This window comes from Balaenoptera borealis (assembly GCF_965194805.1).
Source record: "Balaenoptera borealis genome assembly, chromosome: 20".
NCBI lineage: Eukaryota > Metazoa > Chordata > Mammalia > Artiodactyla > Balaenopteridae > Balaenoptera > Balaenoptera borealis.
The window spans coordinates 24020473-24043652 of NC_138879.1; the positions used below are offsets into that span (position 1 = coordinate 24020473).

Genomic DNA, 23180 nt, shown 5'->3' on the forward strand with positions numbered 1-23180 from the left:
GACTCTCCACCTATAGGGCCCCGCCTCGGGATGGGGGCGGAGCTGATGCACCGGGGGTGGGCCGGACCCGGGAAGGGAGGGGGAGGGGGGAAGGGAGGGAAAGAAGTGTGGGTTGGGTTTTGGGAAATGGGAGGTAGAAGAGATTATCTGATTAAAAAATATTGTGGTGTCAGTTTAAGACTGCTGAGCTACCCCTTCCCAACCCTCAACTGCTCCACCCTCTAAGTGATCCCAAGCTTGAGAGGGACTGCTGCGCCTACCAGATGGAGAGAGGATGCAGGCAGAGGGAGCTGGACCACTGGAAGTCCCTACCCACATGGACTTCTGCGGGGCAGAGGTTGAGGGAGAGAGGAAGCGAAGGCCCTGGAGTGGATTGAGGGGATTACAACGGAGGGAGGTGTCACTTTTTTTTTTTTTTTTTTGGCCAAGAAGGGAGGGAGGGACGGCCTGATTGATTTCTGGGTCAGGAGAACCTAGAGTAGATCACTAGTACATTCGTACCCCGCCCCCACCCTCCCTGAAATCCTGGGAGGAGGTGTTGGTACACTTCCTCCATTTGACTACAGTGGAAATTAAGGCCCCAGGATTCAGAGACTAGTGCCTCAGTCCGCAGCTGGGGCCGAGCGGCAGCCAGGCGAGCTGGGGCGCGTGCGAGCAGGCCCATCCAGATTTCTGGAGAGACCCCGCGGACGCGGTCCCGGCCGGGAGGGGCTGGATTCAGACCAGCGGCGGCCGCGCCCCGCCCCGGAGGCGTGCTGTGCTTCCCGGATCCGGCCGGCAGGTGGCAGCATCGCTCAACGCGGGCTTCCCCCCGGAGCCGGGCAGCGCGGGGCTGGGACCTGGGGCTGGGTCTCCCTGGGCTCCCTCCGGGGGGACCCGGCTGGAGTGTGCGGTGGGAGGCCGTCTCGGTGGGCGATACGCGGAGGGTGAGAGCCAGACGCCCAAACACAGATGAGACGTAAGGAGACCTTGTGGGAGTTGGAGAGATGGAGCCCGGACCCCTGAGGACGGGGGCGAAAAGGAGATGGTGGGTGGGGTGCTGCTCCCAGACCTGGGGAAAGGGGGAGGGGTCCAGGAGAGGATCAGTTCTTAGGTATTTAGAAGTCTCCTGCTGCGTCTCAAATCTGACTTTGCCACTGAAAACTAGCCCCAACCTAGTAGGAAAGGACAGCCGTCGTCCTTTGGCTTCTTTTTCTTTTTTCTCTCACCGCTTTCTCCTTATCTCTGTTTCTCATCTCTCCCAGTCGTGTTTTCCCGGTCTTATGTTTAACCTCTCCTTGGTCCGCCCCATTTCTCCCAGTCTCTGTTTTCCTGTTTCAGTTTCTCCCCGTCTCTGTGTCCATGCATTTTCTCTTCATTTCTACGTGTTCCCTGTTTTCCCATCTCTGTTTCTCCTCGTTGTTAATCTCTGTCTGTCTCAGTGGAGGTGTCTGTTTTTCTGTCTCTGTTTCCATTTCCCTTGTCTCTGGTTTGGTCCTGTGTCTCCCTGTCTCTGTGTCTGTTTCTCACCAAATCTCCTGGACTCTCTCTCTCTCTCTGTCTCTGTTTCTCATTATCTCTTGGCTCCTAAGGACAGAATCTTCCAGTTTCCTGATCCAAGCTGAATTGGGGGTCTGGCCCCAGAGAATGCCCTCTCTATTTGAAGTTCCTGGTGACTGATCTTGTTGAAAGGAATTGGGGGGGGGCACGGCACGTCTTTCCTCCTCCCCCAGCAGTTGGCTCTGGACCTAGCCCATCCCTCTGCCAAGGTGGACCTAGTCCAGAGAGTACTGGAGCTTTCTCCTAGCAGCACCCACGCCGCTGCTTCCTTAGTGAACTTGTTGCTAACTTGGGATTCCAGGGCCCTGCTGCACCAACACCCAAGACCTGAGACACCCCTAATCTCCTGCCTCTCTGCCCAGGCCTGGAGCCCTGCGGAGGTGTGGCCCTTAGGGGAGAGGAAGATGGGTGAGCTTAGGGGAGGAGGGTATCCTAGGGAGCGGAATGAGGGTGCTGAGAAGGGCATGGAGGAGCTTGAGAGGTAGACGAGGGAGGCTGAAGAGGTGAAGGGACCAGGCAGGTTGGTGCCCTGAGGAGGAGCCGGAGGAGGGCAGGAGGGGATGGCGTTGCTTCCTTCTGGCGTCCACCGACACAGATGTAGGGTTGCCAGACAAAATACCGGATGCCTAGTTAAATCTGAATTTCAGATAAACAATGAATAACTTTTTAGTATAAATAAATATGTCCCATGCAATATTTGGGGCATACTTATACTAAAATGTATTTGTTGTTTATCTGAAATTCTAAGTTAACTGGGTGTCCTGTATTTTTATTTGTTAAATCCGGCAACCCTACCCACATCCCTAAAATGTCACAGGAGAATAGCTACTCTACCCCTTGCCCCACATCTCCCCAGTGGGAAAATGAGGCTCCTGGGCAGAGTCCAGAGGGCCTCTGGAATCTGCCTCTGGATCCCCAGTTTTTTTCATGACATCAGACTTCCTTTCTGTGCTCCTTCCTGCAGATGGGAGGTGGGCAGTCCCAGCTCAGGCCAAGAACACCAAGTGCTGTTGTCAGCGTCCACCATGGCTCCCAGGGCCCCAGCATTCCTGGTGGGTGAGGTCGGGTGGGGGTGAGGGCACAGAGGGGCCCCAGACTGAGGAGACCCGGGCCTGTTCTTGTCTAGAGGCAGGAGGGTCCTGGACAAGGACAACATCTGTTCAACACTCAGTCTGGCAGTGGGTGGGCAGTGTGTGCACGCATGTACATGTATGCTCAGACATACAGGGACATGGGGGCAGGGAGGCCCAGAGACCTCATGCAGTCAGTGGGTCCTTCTAGATTCCACTCCAGATGCCATCTGGGGTTTCCCAAAAGCAGCAAAGTTGAAATGTCTTCATACTGGCTCAAGCCTCCCTGGCCCATTCCATAAAGAAGGAGCTGATTGTGTGCCCTACAAGGGCCCAGCTGGAAGGACCTCGGAGGTCAGCTGGTCCACCCGCTCTCTTCTCAGAGAAGCCAGCTGGAGCCCAGAGGGGCAGAAAGGCCAAGTCACAGGGGGACACTGGAGCTGAGTCAAGACCAAACCACGCAGGTCTTAAGACCCCACACCCAGTGGCAGCCTCAGAGGCGGCACACATGTCGGGCCTGGGGAGCTGCTGCTTGGGATGGAGGAACCCCTCACTGGGAGCTGCGGTGGGAGGCCTTGTGCAGCCTGGCTCAGCCCAGGCCTGGGGGCCAAGCCCTGGGTAAGGTGCAAGAGCCAGGCTGAGTTCTGTTCCTCTCAGCCCCCTCCCTGCCATACTGTGGTGGACACTGATACCCATGAATGACTTATGGTGCTGGGCTGGGATCTTTCTTTCCAAAGTCCCCAGGATGTTCTGCTGTAAGCTGGCTCTCTGTCTGCAGGGACAGTGTTAGGTTGTATTAGTAAGTGTGCCACTTGCTATGGTGTGCTGGGTGATCTTAGTCAAGAAACCAAACTTCTTTGTGCCTTTCTAAACTCATCTGTGAAGGGGGTGCGGGGGTGGATAACAGTACCTCCCTTGTCACTTAGGGTCATTGTGAAGATGAAATAAGCGGCTCAGTGTCTGGCATACAGTAATGGTAAATAAATATTACCTTAATAATAATAAGCTACAATAGCCAAGACATGGAAGTAACCTAAATGTCCATCAACAGATGAATGGATAAAGAAGATGTGGTGTGTATACACACACACACACACACACACAAAAACACACACACACAGAGTGGAATATTACTCAGCCATAAAAAAGAATGAACTAATGCCATTTGCAACAACATGGATGGACCTAGATGTTATCGTATTAAGTCAGACAGAGAAATATAAATATCATATGATATCACTTATATGTCTAAAAAATTGATACAAGTGAACTTATTTACAAAACAAAAATAGCCTCACAGACATAGAAAACAAACATGGTTACCAAAGGGAATAGTGGGGGTGGGGGGAGAGATAAATAGGAGTTTGGGATTAACACATACATGCTACTATATATAAAATAGGCAAACAACAAGGACCTACTGTATAGCACGGGGAACTACTCAATATCTTGTAATAACCTATAATGGAAAAGAATCTGAAAAAGAATATATATGAATCACTTTGCTGTACACTTGAAACTAACACAAAATTGTAAATTAACTATACTTCAATAAAAAAAAACACACACACACAGAAAATAATAATAAGCAATAAATGTTTCAGTCCTGGCAGAGGAAAGGGGCCCAAAGCTTTTTCTCCTTATTTCACATGGAGGCAGAGAATGAGGTGCCAAGGATTAACGGTCTTGCTTCCCTCTGAGAATTGTTCTCAGCCCTTCTGGATGGGCCACCCAAAGTCCAGCTCCAATTTCCCCCAGATGCCCTGCTCGCTAGCCCCCTCTGCTGTCCATTAAGTGCTTTGGGCCCCACCCAAGGGCCAGGTCTGAGGCAGTGGGATGGGTGACCAAGCTCAGAGGATGACCTTGTGTGGACTACTCCTAGAGGGCCACAGGGGACCGGATACGGCAGTGGTGCTGGGTCCAGAGATTTGAGCAGTTCCCTCTCTTCCTGGCTTGTCCCCCACTTCTGCTCCCCCAACTCCCGCTGAGCACTGCCTGGGCTGGCCTCACAGTGGCTGCCCCCCTCGCCCTCATGGGGGTGTGATGTGCTCATTCACAGTTGTCCCCCTGCCACTGACTGCCCCCATCCAGTGTGGCTCCCCAGGGCCATCAGGGCTGTCCTCAAGGCCTCCAGCCTGGTCTCCTCCTTGCCCCTGTGGGGGCATGTCACCCTCTTATTCCCTAACTTCCAGAAGCTCCCCACTTCTGCCTGAATAAAGTTCCATCTCAGGGAGACCTTCACCTGAGATGGGACCTTGGGTCCTTCACCTGTCCTCATGGTGTGCTCGCTCTCCCTGTCCTATGTTCTCTCCAGCCACACGCCCAGCCCTTTCTGCTTCCCTCCTTTCCTCTGCACCTTGCACACCTGCCCCATGCCCTCCCTGCAACCTAACAAATTCCGATCCATCCTTCAAGGTTCAGCTCAAATACCACCTCCTCCAGAAAGGCTTCCTGGACTTGGATTCTCCTGCAAGAAGTGATGGTCCCCTCCCTGCTCACCCCCACCCAAGCCTTTTCTCTGGGCCTCTCTGATGCCCGTGGCCATTCTCGCTCAAAGATGTGTGTACATGCCCTAATGTTCCCACCAGGCTGCAGGGGCCCGCCCAGTTCTGATTCAGCTTTCATTTCCCATGGTGCTTTGTTCCAAGTAAACACTGGCTGCTCAGGGGCCAGATTTCTCCCAGGGGATGGGGAATGAATTCTCAGAGTCATTGGTGGGGGGCTCTCGGTTAGGGGGGTTGTTCCAGACTTGACCGGGCTCCCCGTTTCCACGGGCTGTGTGGTTTGGGGAATCCACCTCTTCTGCTTCCTGTTTCCTCCCCAAGTGTACACACCCCCCTGTGTGGGTGAGACGGCACCCCAGGGATTGAGCACCTCCTGCGGGACATGCTGCGAGGCACGCTTGGCTCACTGTCCGCCTTCCAAGAGAGGCAGATGCACGCTGGGTGGCCAGTAGGAATTCCTGGCCATGAGACCAGGGTCTGAGTCTCCTTCCCAGCATCTCTTTGAAAACTGAAGCCCACCGGCCTGTCACTCATTCTCGAGGTGATGGGTGTGGGTGTGGGGAGATAATGGCTTGAACTGACCCCCGGGCTGAGCCACAAACCCGTGAGCCAGGAGGATGGAGGGGGGCACGCCACCTGACAATTAACGGTGTGCAGGGAGCTTATTATCCTAATGAGTGGGTTGGAGGAGCTCAACTAATGCTCACCTTCCCGGAGTCTTAGCAGAGACAAAAACGGCATTTGGGAGCCATTATCCTTCCAAAGTGTAGGTTTCCGGGGCACAGCCAGGGGTGGGAGGGGAAACACCTCTAGGAGGTAGGTGGTGGGGAGTCAGGGGGAAGGCTGAGCTAACGAGCTTTGGCTGTCTGGGGTGGCAGATGGAGCACAGCCACTAAGACTCAGATGGGAGGGGCTTAACTCAGGTTAAGGGTCTTCAGAGCCCCCCAGCCCTGGTCCCCTGCTTCTGGGGCTCCTTCTCCCCAAGTCTTCCCTGCCCCTCCCCCCCTACAGCCCCTCTCCCACCCCCACCCTCGATGTTGGCTCTTAGAGATAGGACCCTGTAGTTAGAGAAAAGAAAGGGGTTGAGGAACCCCTAGGGCCCCCACTTTGTAGCTCTGCTCTTGTTGGCCCCTTGAAAGAGGGCTCTTCTGCACCCCGCTTGTGGGTGCCTCTGCTCAGATCCAAATGTTACAGGGGACTGTGGTTAGACTTCAGAAGAACTTCCCAGTCCCAAACAAGCTGGGGGTTCAGGGCTGCCATTGGAAAGGATAGCCCCTCTGTGGGCTGGGCATATTGAGGGGAGGGCTTCTAAAGGGTCTGGGGACTCAGACTAAAATGCAGAGAAAGCACAGCTTGGGACATCCTTGAAACTGTTCACCAATTAGGGACCTGGGCGTTAGGCAAAGAATGAGTGTGAGCAGAGGGGCGGGGAAGCGAGGTGGGCAGAGATCACATTCTTCCGCAAATCATAGCTCCTCTAAGCAGCCACATCATCTGGCCCCCAGCCGAGGACAGACTTGGCTAGAGTCAGTGTGCATGCACGCGTGGGTGGGCGCATGCAGTGTGTGTCTGCATGTGTGTACATACGTGTATGCACACCACCCAGCTTCCTGTGGGGATGTGGCAGCCCTCTCTCAGCAACCCCCAGCTTCCTTATCCCCAGGCCAGCCTTTAGTGGGCTGCCTTCAGGGTCCCCCTCACCCCAGTGGCCCTGTTAGCACTTCCTTCCTCCCTTGTTAGCACCTCACAGCCCCTCTTCCTCCTCGGCCCCTGCTGTCCCTGGAGAGAGGCCCGTGGCTTGCAGCCCAGCTCTCCTCTTCCGACTCCGCTTCAGCTTCTATCTTCTGAAGCTCCGTTCTTCTCCCAGCCCCTAAGCCCCCTGCCCTCTCCATCCTCCCTCATCTACCTGGAGGGGTCCTTTCCTGAACAAGCCAGCCTGGGGGGTGAAGTTGGTGCCCCTGCAATTCAGCATCCACTCCTCTTCCAGGCTGAGGCACAGAAAAAGTGAGCCCCTCCGTCAGCCTCTCCTGCCTAGAGGGTGGGAGGGGGCAAGTTTGAGAGGGAACCCTGTTGTAGGGACCAAAGCTAAGTCCTGGTGCCAGCTGTGCCACCCTCCCCAGGGCAAATCACCACCCTCTCTGCAGCGCTGAGGTGGGGAGGCAGGTTGGTAGCGGAGAGGGATGGGGTAGAAGTGTCCCCTTCTGCCCACCCCCCCAGGGCTGCTGTGCCCAACCTGAGCCTGGGCTGCCGAGTGGGACACAGGGTGGTCCAGTGCCCAGAGCCAGGCTGTCAGGCTGCCAGGACTGCAGGTTTCCTCTGCTGAAGGGCCCCTTCCTGGTCAGCTTTGATGTGTCTGCGAGGTTAGCGAAGGATGTTTGGCTTCAGGGCCGGGTGCCAGGATAAACTCCCTCTGCCGGCTCAGTGCTCGGTTCGCCTGCCTCCCCCAGACCAGGGCCTGGCCTCCCCCAAGGCCAGTGTTGCCCGGCCTGCTCAGGGGGTGGGCACCGAGTAGCTGTGGTTACTGCTACCGGGGAGAGGCCCTGAGGTCGTTGGATGTCCATCTCAGAGGCTGGCGCTGGTGTGCCCGCCTGCCTGCTAGGTGACCAGGCACCTGGCCCAGGTGGGGTTGAGGGGCCGGAACCCAGCTGCTAGGAGGGGTGGGGATGAGTTGCAATATGGGGGAGGGGTGTCCACGTGGAGCTGCCTGCACAGGCTGTAGCTCTTCCAGATGTGCTGAAGCTCCAGATGTAGGGATGACTCAGCCTGGAACGGGGAGGGGTAGGCGATCCATTGTGGGGGGTGGTGAGCAGAGGGAAGGGAGGGCCCCCCCCGAGCAACTGCCAGCTGCGGCTCCCCTTCTTCTGGAGCCCCCAGCCCCCTGAAGCCTGCGGGCCGGTGGAGAGGTAGCTGCCGGGAGCTGCCCAGATGTGCAGCCCTCATTTCCAGAGGGGGAGAGGAGAGATGAGGCTTCAGAGCAAGGGGCCCAGCTAGGGGGTCGCCCATCTCCTGGAGAGAGAGAAGCTGAAGGTGGGGGGCAGCAAGTGCGGAGGGGGACAGACAGAGGGGGTCAGGGGGACGGAGATGCGGGCAGGGAGAAGCTCAGGACTGAAGCATCAGAACCCCTCAGTTTCGCTTGGTGTGGGTGGTTGCAGCTGGAAGGAGGGTACAGAGGACGCGTCTGTGTGTGTGTATCCTCATTTCGGGATGTGGGTTACACATGGGGAGGGGTATCTTGGGGTGAGCATCTTTGTGTCTGACTCCTATAAGCTGTGTTATGAGCTGGGTATTAGAAGGTTATGTGCATGCTGGGCGTGGCAGGCTGTGGGGACATGGTCCCTGTGGTCTGTCTGATAGAGAAAGAATGTGGAGACAGCATCTGTGTAGTATTGGCGGGCTGGACGGGGACGCGGAGCAGGGGGTTGCGATGGTGCACACCTGAGGGAAGCCATGTGTGCCTTTCAGTGCTGAGGGTGGGTCCCTGGGACCTGGGGAGTCAAGAAGTGTCAGGCACACTCGGCCAGGGCTCCGGAGTCCTGGGGCTTCCTTCACCTCTTCCAGCCACCCCCCCACTTCCTGGGGGCGCTTCTGGGGAGTTTCCAGAACCATCAGAGCTGCAGTTTCCCCTGCTGGGCCTGGCCCGTGTGATTTCCTCTTCTCCTCTTGCGGGGCAGCTGAGAGGCCACTGAGCTTGGGATTGGGGGTGGGGGGTGGCCGGCACCTTGCGGGCTGCAGCGCGAGGGCCAGGTGTGCAGCTGGGCTAGGTGCCTCTCCGTGCACCCCTCCCTCAGCTCCACAGAGCTGCTGTCCTGACCTCCTCTTTGGCCTCCAGGAAGGTCTGCTGGCTGGGCCTCTGGAGCTCCCTGGAGAGCCCCACCTGTGCCAGCTGCCCATGCCAGGGTAAACAGGGCACTAAGTGTCTGGGCTGGTGCCGGCGCGAGTTGGGCAATGCTTCTCCACATAAGGCTCACTGTGGCTTGTGTTGCCTCCTCCAGCTAAATGACAGGTCTGAGCCTCAGGCCCCATAAACAGCGTTCTCTGGGCAGGTGGGGGTCGTGGGGACCTGGCGCACAGACGGATAATCAAGTTTAATAGGGAGACAAGTTGCCACCTCGCAGGAGGGCTGTTGGAGCCCCGGTCAGGTATGCCTGGGCACCTCTGGACCCCCCAGGTCCTCGCCCCCCTCAGGCAGCAACCCCAGCCCGCTGCTCCCCCAGGTTGTCGACACCCACTTTCCTTGTGAATGAAAATATCCCCTCGGCGGTGACTGGGGCTCAGTCAGCTCATCGCGTGCTGTCCTGTTCCCTCTTCACAACCTGTCGGTAAAGCCCGGAGAGGGTGAGCCCTATCCCCTAAATCACCCGCGTGAGATGTGAACTTGGATGTGTCCATGGTCCTCCAGACAGCAAGACCACTCCGCTCAATCCCTGGACCATTACGCTCCCTCCTCCTGAGACCCAGGCCTGAAGCCAGCTCCTTTCCAGGCTCTCCCAGCCTCTCCATTTCCTCCCCGACTTCCCTACCTCCTTCCTCTCAGCTCCTGTCCCCCCACCTCCTCTGGGGCTGTGTCCAAGTGCGGAGGGGACACTTATTTCTCTGCCCTCTCTCTGGACTCACTGCTGCCCACCTCCACAGGGCAGCTGAGGCGAGGGGAGGAGCCTCAGCCCCAGCAGTGCCTCCCTGAGGGGCCGGTAAAGGCTGGGTCTCTGGGGGAGTGGAGCAGCCTCCCAGGGGCAGAGGAGAGGGGACATGGGGGGCGTGGAGGAGCAGGATGAGAGTCCCCCCTCCTGAGGCCGGCAGCAGGCCCTTCACCCATCCCCCTGGAGAGCAGGGGAGAGGGGCCGAGGAGCCGGGGGCAGTGGCCAGTGGGTAGACGTCCAGGCCCACGGGTGCCACGCGGTAGAGACGGGGCTCCAGGAGCTCCCCTCCCTTCCTCTGTCATTATCCATCTCGGTGCGCACGTCTCTCTCTCCCACTGTCTTCTCTCTTGCCTCTTCCCTCCCCTCCCATCTCTACCCCTTGAGGGGAGCAGTCCCAGTGTCTGGAGCCAGGTTCCCAGTGTGGACGGTGGCTTTGTCCAGGGAAGTCCTTGTCCTAAGCCCATGGTCTCCAAAGAGCCATGTCCAGCTCCCCCCTTTCTTGGCCCAGGCCCTCCCCCAGACCCCCTCTATGTCTGGGGTCCTCGGAGCCGGAACCACTCTTGCCCTTGTCAGGTGGTGTGTATGGGGGGTGCCCTGTATTTAGAACTGCTCCCCTAGGCAACCAGGGGGTAAAGGCAGTGCTTGCTGTCTCTCTCTCTCTCTCTCTCTATCAATCTCTCTCTCTTAATCACTCTCTCGCTCTCCCTCTCGCTCTCTCTCATCCCTGGGAAGGCAGTGCTCTAGGAGGCTGGAGCCTGGGCTGCATTTCTGGTGACCAGATGCCCGGCGTACACAGGACAGGACAGATCTATGCCGCTGCTTAGGTGTAGTTCTTAGCAGCGCCCCAAAGCACCCTGATTTGGACTACAAATTATATCCCCATGGTCCTGTCAGGCCTGGAGAATCTCACAGCCTCCCTACCGGCTTCCACCTCCCGGGAGAGCAGTGTAGCCTGCTTGGGCCTCACCCAAGGACAAGGAGGCCAGACAGCAAAGTGGGGAGCTGTATAAATAGCCCATTGGGGGGGAGGCCCCCCAGAATTGGGTAGGGCGGGTCTACTTGCTGGAGAGGGAGGAAGGAGAGTTGTGGTTGCCCCCAGGCAGCATGTAATTTAGGATTTATTTTGGGGCACTCTTTCCAGCTCCGGGTGGGGCTGAGGTTAATTTAAGGGTTTAATGGGGTGGGGGTTGGATGGGGAGGAGAAGGAAGCCCTCCCACTTGGGCCTGCCTGGGAAGAGGGTCCTTTCTGAGAATCCTCTGCCCTCTCTCCCTGGGTCCCCCGCGGAGGCCCTCACAGACCCCTCTGTACCCACCTCGTCCAGCAGCAGGCGGTGGTTTGCAGTCTCCTCCAAGGCCTGGGGCTCCAGGTCATGGGTCCCAGCCCTCCTCACACCACCAGGCTCCAGAAGCAGCTGATGGTTGAGGGAAGTGATGATGGCCGGTCCCTGCTGGAGGGTCCTTGGGCTGGGGAAGCAGCCATTCCTGGGAGTTTTCTGAGCCACGTCAGCTCTTGCTCCCAGATGCTCCATCCTCTGTCCTTCCCCAGAGGTGCTGGGCTCCCAGTCTGATGGCGGAGACACAGGTTCTGCCCTTGGGAGCCCTCAGTCTGAGGGGAGGCAGGACACAGGCTCCCCTTTCAGAGTGACCAGTCATTGTTTTCTTTTCAACCTCTATCATGATCTTAATTTTTAGCCTTTATTTGTTTACAACTTTATAGTCTGTGTTTCTTCCTGGTACTTAAGCTCTGTGATGGCAGAGACTTTATCCTGTCCCTCGAAGCATCTTCAGCACTTGCTTAGCACAGAGTAGGAGCTCAATAAATATTTCCCAAATGAATGAATGAACGAACAGGGAAACTGTGTCTGATCGGAAAGCCCTGGATCACGAGGCAGCAGTGGACAAAGTATGAGGTCTTTTTCCTTGGCATTCTGGGCCCCTTCACCTTGCAGCCTCCTGCCCCCTCTGGGCCTACTGTTTGGGGCCACCAGCCACCCTGAGCTATTGGCTGCCACCCGAATGTTGGGCACCCCTTACATTCCCTCCTCCTGCAATCCCTTTGGCTCCCATTGCCACTTGACCAAATCCTGCTAGTCTTTCAAGGTCCTACCCAGAGTCACCTCCTCCATGAAACCCGCTTGGATCTCTCCGCTGGATTTAACATAGCTTGTTCTCTGTACCTGTCCTGTCACTGCATAAGTTGGCCAGGGTCATCGCTTCTCTCTGCTTTAGACCATAAGGCCTGGGGGTCAGGCTTGCCTGGAGCCGTCCTGGAGCTTGGCACCCCATGGGGGCTCAATCAGAAGAGGCAGTGAGCTGCCCCAGCGGCCAGCTGGAGATGTGTGCTCCTCTCTGCCCCAGCTTCTAAGAGCTCTGGGTGATCCTCTGGTGAGAAGTATATGTGATGGTGGTTGTTTTTGGCGGTGGGGTGTGATTTCTGGAGCCAGGAAGGACAACAAAACCCAAGGGGGGTTGGGGTGACATGAAGGTTCCCTTAGAAGGATGTTGGGCCTTCTTCTGGTCAGAGAGAAAGAGTGAGGTGAAGGAAGGCATGTGGGGAAGGGTTGAGGGGGCACTGAGGCTGGGGGAGGCTGGTGATCAGAGACGGGGGAGGCTGGGGGACAGAGAGAGGGGAGACAGGACAGAGATGGGTGAGGGACCAAAAGCCTCTTGGTCCCTAGACCACACGTCCCTTCTCAGGTCTCATCCCACCTCATCTCTGTGACCACTGAAGCTGTTGGCCATGCTTCCTTTAGGAAGCCTCTTGGGGGCTTTGGCGACCCCTTACTCTCCTGATTTCCCTCCTACCTCTCTGGTTACTCCTTCTCCAGCTCCTTTGTAGGCTCTGCCTTCTGCATCTCCCCTCGGGTTTGGGCCTGGCCTCTTCTCTGCACACTTTCTCCAGGGGCCCTAGTGGGCGTTCCCCTTGGATCCCAACAGGTATTTCATGGTCACCATGTTCAACAGTAAACCACCCAGCCAGATGTGCGAACCAACTCTTATCCTTCTGCCAGTTGGTCACCAAGTCCTGTGACTTCTGCTCTCAAATCGGTCAATCCAGCCATCTCTTTCCATGCCACTGCCACCGGCTACTGTCACTTCCCACCTGGACCTCTGTGGCGGCCTCTTATTCACCACCCCACCTCCAATCTGATCACTTTCCAACCAATCCTCCACACTTCGCCTGGAAATCTTCCTAAACCACAAGTTTGGTCATGTCGTCCTACCCCCTCTTCACTCCAAGTACTCCGGCAGTTCCCCATCCATGACCCGACCCCTCGCAGCGTCTACACTCCTGTGAGCCCTGCACTCGGCTTGCTCTCACGACTGGCCCCTTTGCAGGTGCTGTTCCCTCTGCTTGAAACTTCTAGTTACAACTTCCCTCTCATCCTGGTCGTCACAGGACTCTGGGAAGTCTTCCCTGATGCCCTTCTCCTGAGCTTGGGTCAGAAATCCCCTTCCAGGGGCTGCCAGAGCCTTACTTTCCCCCATCAAAGAACTCATCGCATTGACTAGCGCATCACTCTACTTCTGGAAGCTCCACTAGAGTGGAGACTGTAACTGCCCACGAGGCCTTGCGCAGGCATAGTTGCATAGATGGAAAGTTCATTCAGGGGAGACTTACAGGGCAAGAAGGAAGAAGACCGAGGGCTGCCTCCCTGCACCCCCCCCCCCCGCCCCCCGCCGGGCTAGGCCTCTGAAGGCCATGAGGTGGGAGAGGTTCCAGGACTTGGGGATGGAGCAGGAGGCCTTGGTTAAGGTTGCTGGGGTGCTGGCTCTGGGGTCAGAGTTGAGGCTGCCCCCCACCTGTGCTGCTTGCCTTGTGGAAGTTGGCCTGCCCAGGAGACACACAGAATCAGCAGAGAGCTCCAGCTCTAGGCCCGGAGGTAGGAGAAGGCCTCTGCCTCCCAGGGTGGGCCAAGGCTGCCTACCGGCACCCACCAGCATCTTCAGTGGCAGCCTGGGGTCCAAACAGATGCCACTAATAGGTATGACCAGCATCTCACCCCAGTTCATGGCCAGGCCCAGGGATAAGATACTGCTGCCTGGTGTCTACAGACAGCTTCAAGTGGAGATCTTTGAGATCTTGTTTTCTACCTTAAAAATTCATAGACATTTTACTTCTTACCCTATACTATGTCCTTGTATGTTTTTTTTTTAAATTTTATTTATTTATTTATTTTTGGTTGCATTGGGTCTTCGTTGCTGCACACGGGCTTTCTCTAGTTGCAGTGAGCGGGGGCTACTCTTCATTGTGGTGCATGGGCTTCTCACTGCGGTGGCTTCTCTTGTCGTGGAGCACGGGCTCTAGGCATGCAGTCTTCAGTAGTTGTGGCTCGCGGGCTCTAGAGCACAGGCTCAGTAGTTGTGGCGCACAGGCTTAGTTGCTCCGCGGCATGTGGGATCTTCCCGGACCAGGGCTCGAACCCGTGTCCCCTGCATTGGCAGGTGGATTCTTAACCACTGTGCCACCAGGGAAGTCCCGCTTGTATGTTTTAATGTCAAACTAATGCTTTAAATCAATTACCGTTGGGGAAAATTTGGACATTCTGGGAGATGAGGCAAATGATGAAGCCTGAGCTGTTCTTGCCCTTTTCCTGGGTTTGGAAAGAGTGCAGGACCAGGAGCCACCAGCCCAGGTCCTAGGCCCTGCTCTGTACACACTGAGCATGGCTGCGTGTGCTGAGCCGGTGATGCCTCAGCTTAAGACAGTGGCCACCGTTAAGTGGGGCAGTGGGTGTGAAGACTTAATGATTCACCCATGGAACCTTAGGTGCCAGGCTGGCCGCCCCTTCAGGGACGGCAGAAGCAGGAGGGAGCAGCAAGCCTGGCCCCACCGAGCTTCCCGGGAGCAGCCTGGGGGTCCAGGCAGCAGCTGCCCCCTCTCAGGCTAGAGGAAAGGGTGAGCTCACCCTCTGGCCCAGGGAGAGCAAGTGGGTAGGAGAATAATTAAAATGCCAGAGGTTAGGAGGCGAAGTTACAATGGAAAGAATGAAGGCCCAGTGCTGTCGGCTGCTGCTTATCCCACCCCGCGCTCTCTGCCAAGCCCACATTTGATTTTTATTTCGGGAGCCGCCAGCACAGCACTTGGGAGGGAGCGGAGAAACCTCACTCCTGCTCGCCCTGCCACGTCTGGAGCTGGGGCCCCGCTTGGGGGAGGGGGCTCCTGGGAGCCAGAGGAAGAGCCTAGAAGTCCAGACCCCAGGACCAGGCCAGCCTCAAGGATCAGGTGGCGTGTGGGGCAGGAGTGGGAAGGGAATGAAGACCCCAAAAGGATGAAGGATATATATCTTCCTGTTCTCATTGGCCTTTGCTCCTTTGCTCCACTCATTTGAAGCTGAGGAAGAGAGAGATCATCCAGCCTAGATCCTGCATCCTTGCTCCCACTTTTGTCCTCCACCCTGACTCCGGGGACTTCTGATGTCCACTGGTGTGTGCATTTATGTGGAAGTGTTCTAATTCCAATCTTTTCCCTCATGACTTGCTGTGTGACCCTGGGGAAGTCACTATCCCTCTCTGGACCTCAGTCTCATCTGTGAAATGGGAAGTGGATAAGATCAGCAGTTTCAAACTGGGCTCTACAGAGGTGTCCGGAGGCCTGGGCCCTGCCTTCCCCAGACACCCTCTCCTGCACATCTCTTATCTGCCTCTTCCAGGGACTGGGGAGGTAAGGGCAGCTGCTGGCCCATCCCCTGGAGAGCACTGAGCCCCCTCTTCCTGCAGACAGGAGCCGCCGCTGGGGCCAACTCACATTTTCCTGCTCTCAGCTTTCTCCACTGCCCATAATACACTCCAGATGGTTTCTCCATCTGAGAGCCGAGGCAGCAGATTCCAGAGGGAAAGTGGTTGGGCTCCTCTCTGGGCTCCTCTTTCCATCAGGCTGGAGAGAGGAGGCCGGGGCCAGGGAATGGGGTGGCAGGAAAAATGGAGTGGGGGTGGTGCTAGCTCTACGAGAGGACGGATGTGGGGAGATCCCCCCAGGCATCTCACAGCCAAATGAGGGGCTGGGGACAGCAGGAGAGACCATGGGCTGTGCTGCGATGGAGGCACGGCCCGAAGCACCTCGGGATGCCAGGATCCCGGAGCCCTTTCTCTGAGCAGGCAGCCCCCCAGGCAGCTGCTCGGGGGCTGCGGGCCCTGGAGACGAGGGCTCTCCTGTGTTCCCAGTGTTGGGGCAAGAGCATCATCCAACGAGCCAAACACTTGGGTTCCAATCCTGCCTTGGCCACTTCGAGACTCTGCAACTCTTGACTTCTTGGAGCCTCAGGTTCCTCACTTGTAAAATGGGGACAGCTAATGCTGACCTTGGGGTGGTTGTGAAGGTGACATGGATAATGTACAGAAAGGCCGCCGCCACATCCTCAGGTGTTCAGGAAATGCTCTGAGCACGCAGCTTGCCTCTACCTTAGGAAAAACCCCTGTGTGGGGAGAAAGCCTGTCCCAGTCTGACTCAAATCCCTCCTGCTACAGCTTCCCAGTGGTTCCCTCTAGAACTCCAGGGGGACTTTATATCCCCCTTTGGAGACTGTTCTGGGAACAGCCGTGGGAGAGAGGGTGCTATGGGCCTGAGGCTGAGCCCAAGCCCAGTGCTTGTCTCCTCCCAGGCCCCAGCCCCCTACACCTCACACTCAAGACTTAGCCCTGGGCCTGGAGAGCCACGTAGAAGCAGAGGGGGTTGAAGGGTGGGCAGTCTGTCCCCAGCCAGGCCCCTCCTGCCCCTCAGCTTCCCTGCCAGGGCAGCCTCCCTGCCAGGCTCACCCTCTCCACCTCAGCTGTACCAAGGGGAGCGCTTCGCTTTTTCCACCAGAAGAGCCAAGAGCAAAATGAGAAACAAAGCCAGCCTGGGGCTGCCGTCCCCCTGCCTGCCCCCGTGGTGCATGGAGGAAAGGGGAGAGCAAGCCCCCAGCCCCTTCCCTACGCCCACTGCCGCCCTCCACCCAGGACACCGACCTGCTCTAGGACCCCAGGGGCAAAAGGTTTAGCTGGGAAGGGAAGGGGAGGACCCTCGCTTCCCCACACCCACTATGAGGCAGACAGTCTGTGGCTCTCCACCAGCCCTGGAAAAGACAGAGCAGAGCGGCCGCCTCCACACTTCCCCACGCTGAAGGGGGTGGTGGTGGGGGGGCAATGTCAGAAGGGAAGGGACAGAGTCCCTGCTCTCAGGTGCTCCCCGTCTAGACAAAGAAATGAGACCTCTGGGCCCCTCCTGCTTGAAAAGGCCCCCTCCCTACCCAGCCCCCTCCCTCTCATTGAGCTCCCTCCATCCAGCAAGCTCCCCTCCCCCTCACTGAGCCTCCTCCCCACTAAACTCCCTCCCCTCACTGAGTCGCAGCCCCCCCACTGCATCCCATTCCTTCTCCACACCTCTCCCCACCACGGCTGCCCCCTCTGTAGTGACCTCATCTCCAGCTACTCCAGGAAGCCGCAGCCGCGCAGAGATGCAGGTCGTGTCCCACCTGGCCTCCCGTACACCTGGCGGGCACCTGGCGGTGTCCCCTCGAGTCCAAAGCCCACCCTCCCCAAGCCAAGGGCCCACCCTCCTGCCCCCCCACCCCTTGTTCTCCTGGTGCTGCCCTCACCTTCCACTTGGCCGCCTCCTTCCCATCTGCCCGCAAATGCACCCTAGTGTCTCTCCCCCTCCTCCACTCCTGAAACCCCGGTCACCTTGACTCTCTCCTCCTCTTCCCAGCTGCAGTTCTTGGAAGAGCTTCCATCCGTCCCTCAGCCTGCTCAAACTGGCTTCCAACTGAGACCCTGGAGAGGGCCACACCCAGAAATAAGGGCAAACTAGACCAGCTTCATTGCATCGAGACGATGATTTACCTGTACTTTGTCTGGCTGCCAGAAGGAAATGAAATTCTCTGAGGAAGAGACAATGTCCATGAGAACCTCTACAACCTGTTACATACAAGGTCCACCTTTCAACAAAATATTGCCAGGCAGCTCTCTTCCTCTTCCTCCTACTCTTCTTCTTCCTCCCCCACCTCCCCGACTCGTTCTTTTTATTTTCTCTTCCCTTTCGTTCCCTTCCCTTCAAGAACAGTTCAGTGCAGAAGCCTTTAGATGGGCCAAGCAAGGTAGGCATCCCCGGGGTGGGGGGTGGGGAGGGATGCAGTGGCCCAGCACACGGTTTGGGAGCTCAGGTGAAGTAAGGGGGGTGTCTCCAATGGAGGAGAGTCAGAGCAGACAGACAGAGAGAGACAGAGAGAGACAAGAAACAGAGAGAATCAGTCAAAGCTCAGTCATGTGGGCAGATAGACTGGCCCAGTGTCCGAGCTGCAGCAGAGAAACAAGAGCATCTAAGCAGGACGGAAGCCTGGTCAAGATAAGGAGGATGTCCATGTAGGGTAGAGCTCAGTAAGGCAGACTGCACCCTGAGGGGGTGAAGAGGGCATCTGACCAGGGTGGCCAAGCACCGGGAAGTGGAGTCACGGGGTGAGAAGGGCATCCCTAGAGGGGTGGGGCAGGGTGTCCACAGGGGAGCTTGGGAGGGTGTCAGAGCTTGGTGGGGTGAAAAGCGCATCCATGTGGGGGGAAGGGGTGGTGTGGGTGGCCTGAGGCAGGGTGTCAGAGCCCAGGAGGGCTGAGCAGGGGTCTGTGTGAGGTGGCGAGCGGTGGCAACAGAATATTGGTTACCCACAGTAGGACTGACCCAATAAGGGAATTTGTTGAGAGAATGGACTAGGTTTCTCACTGTTGGTGAAAACTGTTGTAAACATGGAAAAGGAAAAACTAGAATGAACCCTGTGGATTGGAATTGGAGGTATGAGCGAGCACTTAGGATTTTCAAAATAAATAGATACAGAAATAAAAGTTGCTGTGTGTGTATGTAGATGTTTATATTGTGCATGTATGTGTCAATGCATGTACACTTATGTTTCTGTTGAATACATACATATATTTCACAGCTTCATTCACTGAGAGGGCCTGAAACAGTTACATCTTAATACTAATGAGCATAACTAGCACCCAAGTTTGAATTTTTTAAAATATTTATTTAATTGCACCAGGTCTTAGTTGCAGCTCGCCGGCTCCTTTAGTTGTGTCATGCATGTGGGATCTAGTTCTCTGACCAGGGATTGAACCGCAGCCCCTGCGTTGGGAGCATGGAGTCTTATCCACTGTGCCACCAGGGAAGTCCCCACGTCTTAATTTCTAACTACCACTGTCCACTAAAAGGAACTGGGGCTCCTTGGAGAAATGGCTGATTACAGAACTGGGGTGGGGAAAATACAAGATAAGCCTGGATCATCTTGTGCCAGAAAGTAAAGTACTCAGAAATGATTAAACAGAGTTACCATATGACCCAGCAATTCCATTAGGAAGTATACCCAAGAGAAATGAAAACATGTGTCCACGCAAAAACTTGTACCTGAATATTAATAGCAATACTATTCACAATAGCCAAAAGATGGAAACAACCCAATGCCCATCAACTGATGAACAGTTCCACGAAATGCGGTATATCCGTACAATGGGGTATTAGTCAGCCATGAAAAGGAATGAGGTACTTATACATGCTACAACTTGAATGAGCCTCTAAAACATTATGCTAAGTAAAAGAAGCCAGTCACAGAGACCACATATTGTATGATTGCATTCATATGAAAATCCAGAATAGGCAAATGTACAGAGACACAAAGTTGATTAATTAATGGTTGCCAAGGGCTGAAGTGGGGATGGGAGGATACGGGGATGATAGCTAAGGGTTATGAGGTTTACTTTTGAGATGATGAAAATGTTTTAAAATTGACTGTGGTGGTGGTGTAACATATCTGTGGATATGCTAAAACTCATTAAATTTTACACTTAAAGTGAGTGAATTGTATGGTATGTAAATTATGCCTCAATAAAGCTGTCTTTATTACTCAAAGGATGATGGAGACTTCAAAAGAATACAGAAGCCATCTGGAAGGGACTTCCATTGGCTGGATATGGATAATTTGAGCATTAAAGTAAATTATATTAATGGATTATCACTGATTGAATAAAATAGGAACCCAAGACTCCATACTGACAGAAAAAAATAAATACACAGAAAGTTTGTGGAGGAATGGGATATTTACATATTTTCAAAGCATGTCGCCACAAAATAATTATAAGGGGAAAAAAAGAGTAACTTTACAGTGGTACAGTGCAGAAGCCTGGCAGACACCAATTTAATCAAGTGATCAAAGGGAAGGTCAACAGTAATGAGACAAATTAAAATCATGCGTCACCTGATAGGATGAAATGAGAGAGACACAGCATCACTTCTGTGATATTCTTGCACAAACACATAACCTGAATCTAACCATGAGGAAGCTTTGGACAAGCCCAAATTAAGACAGTCTACAAAGCAACTGGCCTATAACCTGCAAAAGTGTCTTTAAAGTGAAGAAAGGATGGAAGAACTGTTCCATATTGAAAGAGACTGGAGACACCTGAGAACCAAATGTAACATGTGCTTCTGTACTGGATCCTTTTGCTATAAAGATATCACTGGGACCACTGGTGAAAGTTGAATGGAGTCTGTGGATTAGAGGGCAGGAGTGTGCTAATGTTAATTTCCTGATTTTGATGGTGGTATTTGATGGTGGTTATCTAGGAGGATGTCCTTGTTCATAAGAATTACACATTGAAGTGTTTGGGAGGTGATGGCAACTTACTCTCAGATGAGTCAGGAAAAAGTTTCTTTGTACTGTATTTGTAATCTTTCTATGAGTTTGTGATCATGTATGTGAAAAAACTTGACTAATGAATGCCTGAAACCTAAGATAAAAGCAGATCTTGGAAAATACAGCTTCACGGGAGATCCAGATATTGAAGTTATCAGACAGTTTTAAAATACCGTGATTACTCTGTATTATAAAACAGATAAAAAGCTAGACACTTTCATGAGAGAATTGGAATAAATAAAGAGTAAAGAATCAAGTGGAATCCTAGAATGGAAAAAATACAATAACTGAAATTAAGAATTTATTACATAGATCTAAAGGTGGATTAGATGGAGCAGGAGAGAAGATGAGTGAATTGGAAAACAGGTCAGTAGAAAATACCTATACTGAAGCACAGACAGAAACCAAAGATGGAGAACACAGAAAATAACATTAATGTTATATGTGACACAATGAAAAGGTCTAACATATATGTTTCTGGAGTCCAAAAAGGAGAGGAAAGAGAAAATGGGGCAGAATCAATATTACTGGACAAAATTTTTCTATAAGTGACAGAAGAACCAACCTGAACAGGGTAATTACAAAAAAATTATAGTTACGCACATTGTAGTTAAACTGCTGAAAAATTTTAAACCTTAAAATATTTTAAAGGGAGATTTTTAAAACAGAAAAATCTTAAAAACACCAAGAGAATAAAGGCACATTACTTCAAAGAAACAACCATAAGACTGACAAATTGAAGTCCTAGAGATGAAAAGTATAAAATCTTAGTGTGTTTTGAATGTATTTTGAATGGATGAGACTAACAGTAGATTAGACACTGTAGAAGAAAAGATCAGTAAACTTGAAGATATATAAAGACATATCAGCAGAACATTTCTGAAAGGAAGCACAGAGAGAAATAAAAGAAGCACACTGAAAATGTAAGAGAACCACAGTGACCTACGGGAGGTTATCAAGTGCTCTAACATACTTGTAGTTGAAGTCCAGAAATAGAGGGGAAAACAGAATAATAGTGACTAAAATTTTTCCAAATTTGACAAAAGCTAGAAATCCAAAGATCCAAGAAAAACAACACCTCCCATAAAGACACAAAACAGACAGGGAGGTCCATTGTAATCAAATTGCTGAAAATCTGTGACAATGAGAAAATCTTTTAAAAAGTCAGATGGTAAAAGGGACATTACAGACTGAGGCACAAAGATAAAATTATCATAGACTTATTGTCAGAGACTATACAATCCAGAAGACAGTAGAATACAATCGTTAAAGTTGTGGGGGTAAAGGGACTATCAACAGGTCTCTAAACTCAATGAAAATATCCTTAAAATGAAAGTGAAATTTTTCACACACCCACAAAAATGTGGGAGAATTCATCATTAGTTGACCTACACAATAAAAAATATTAAAGAAAGTTTTTCAGGCAGAAGGAACATACTAGATGAAAATTTGGATCTACACAAAGGAATGAATAGAACTAGAAATGGGAAATATGTAGATAAATAAAAAATATATTTTTCTCATTTAAAAATTGTTTAAACATAATTGACTAATTAAAGCAAAAAGGATAACAATGTACTGTGGGGTTTATAACATATGTAGAAATAAAATGTATAACAACAATGACACAAAGAATTGGAAGGGGAAATGGGACTACACTATCGGGTTGGCCAGAATGTTCGTTCAGGTTTTTCTGTAACATCTTATGAAAAAACCTGAATGAGCTTTCTAGCCAACCCAATATTTTACGTTTCTAACTTTTACATAAAGTGATATAATGTTACTATGTGAAGGAAAACTGATAGGTTAAAGATGCCTATTGTAAACCTTAGAGCATAGGTCAGCAAAATTTTTCTGTAAAGGGCCAGATAGTAAATATTTTAGATGTTGAAGGTCACACAGTCTCTGTTGCAACTGATAACTCTGCTGTTGTAGCATGAAAGTAGCCTTAGACAATATGTAAATGAGTGAACACGACTGTGTTCCTATAAAATTTTATTTGTAGACTCTGAATTTCAAACTATTTTCTTATATCACAAGATCTTCTTTTGAATTTTTCCAAACTATAAAAAATGTAAAAGCCATTATTAACAAACCTCCCAGGCAAAAGAACCCCCAATAATTTACATAGCTACCTCTGAAGGAGGTGGACATAACTTCTTACTCCTTAAATGTGGACTGGGCATAGTGACTTCCGTCCAAACAGTCCAGTATGGAAAGGGATGAGAAGGGTAATTTTAGAGAAACCTGACAAACACTGCCCCAACCAGGTGATCAAGGTCAATATCAACAGTGATAACTCATGTTGACTGTATGCACCCTTTATATGATGTGATAAAAATGGCACTTTACCTCTGTGGTCTTCCTTCAGAAAACCTATAACTCCAGTCGAAGCATGAGAAAAACATCAGAAAAATCCTAATAGAGGGATATTATACAAAATATCTGACTGGTACTACTCAAAACTGTCAAGGTCAGTAAAAAAAAAACAGTCTGAGAAAGTGTAATCACTAAGAGGAGCCTGAGAAAACATGATGATTAAATGCAATGTGGTATCCTGGATTGGATCCTGGAACAGAAAAAGGACATTAGGTAAAATGTAGGTGAGAGATGAATGGATAAACAAAAGTGTCCATTGACAGATGAATGGATAAACAAAATGTGGTATATACATGCAATGGAATCTTATTCAGCCTTAAAAAGGAAAGAAATTCTGACACATGCTGCAACATGGATGAACCTTGAGGGCATTATGCTAAGTGAAACAAACAGGTC

At 52.7% G+C, this 23180-nt stretch overlaps 1 long non-coding RNA gene across 1 annotated transcript; it reads left to right on the forward strand.

Moving 5' to 3' along the window:
- Positions 1-90: 90 nt before the first annotated feature.
- LOC309618578 lies at positions 91-22704 on the forward strand. Its single transcript, XR_014238529.1, has 2 exons — positions 91-1027; positions 17438-22704. It is a non-coding gene; the product is annotated as an uncharacterized lncRNA (long non-coding RNA).
- Positions 22705-23180: the final 476 nt, after the last annotated feature.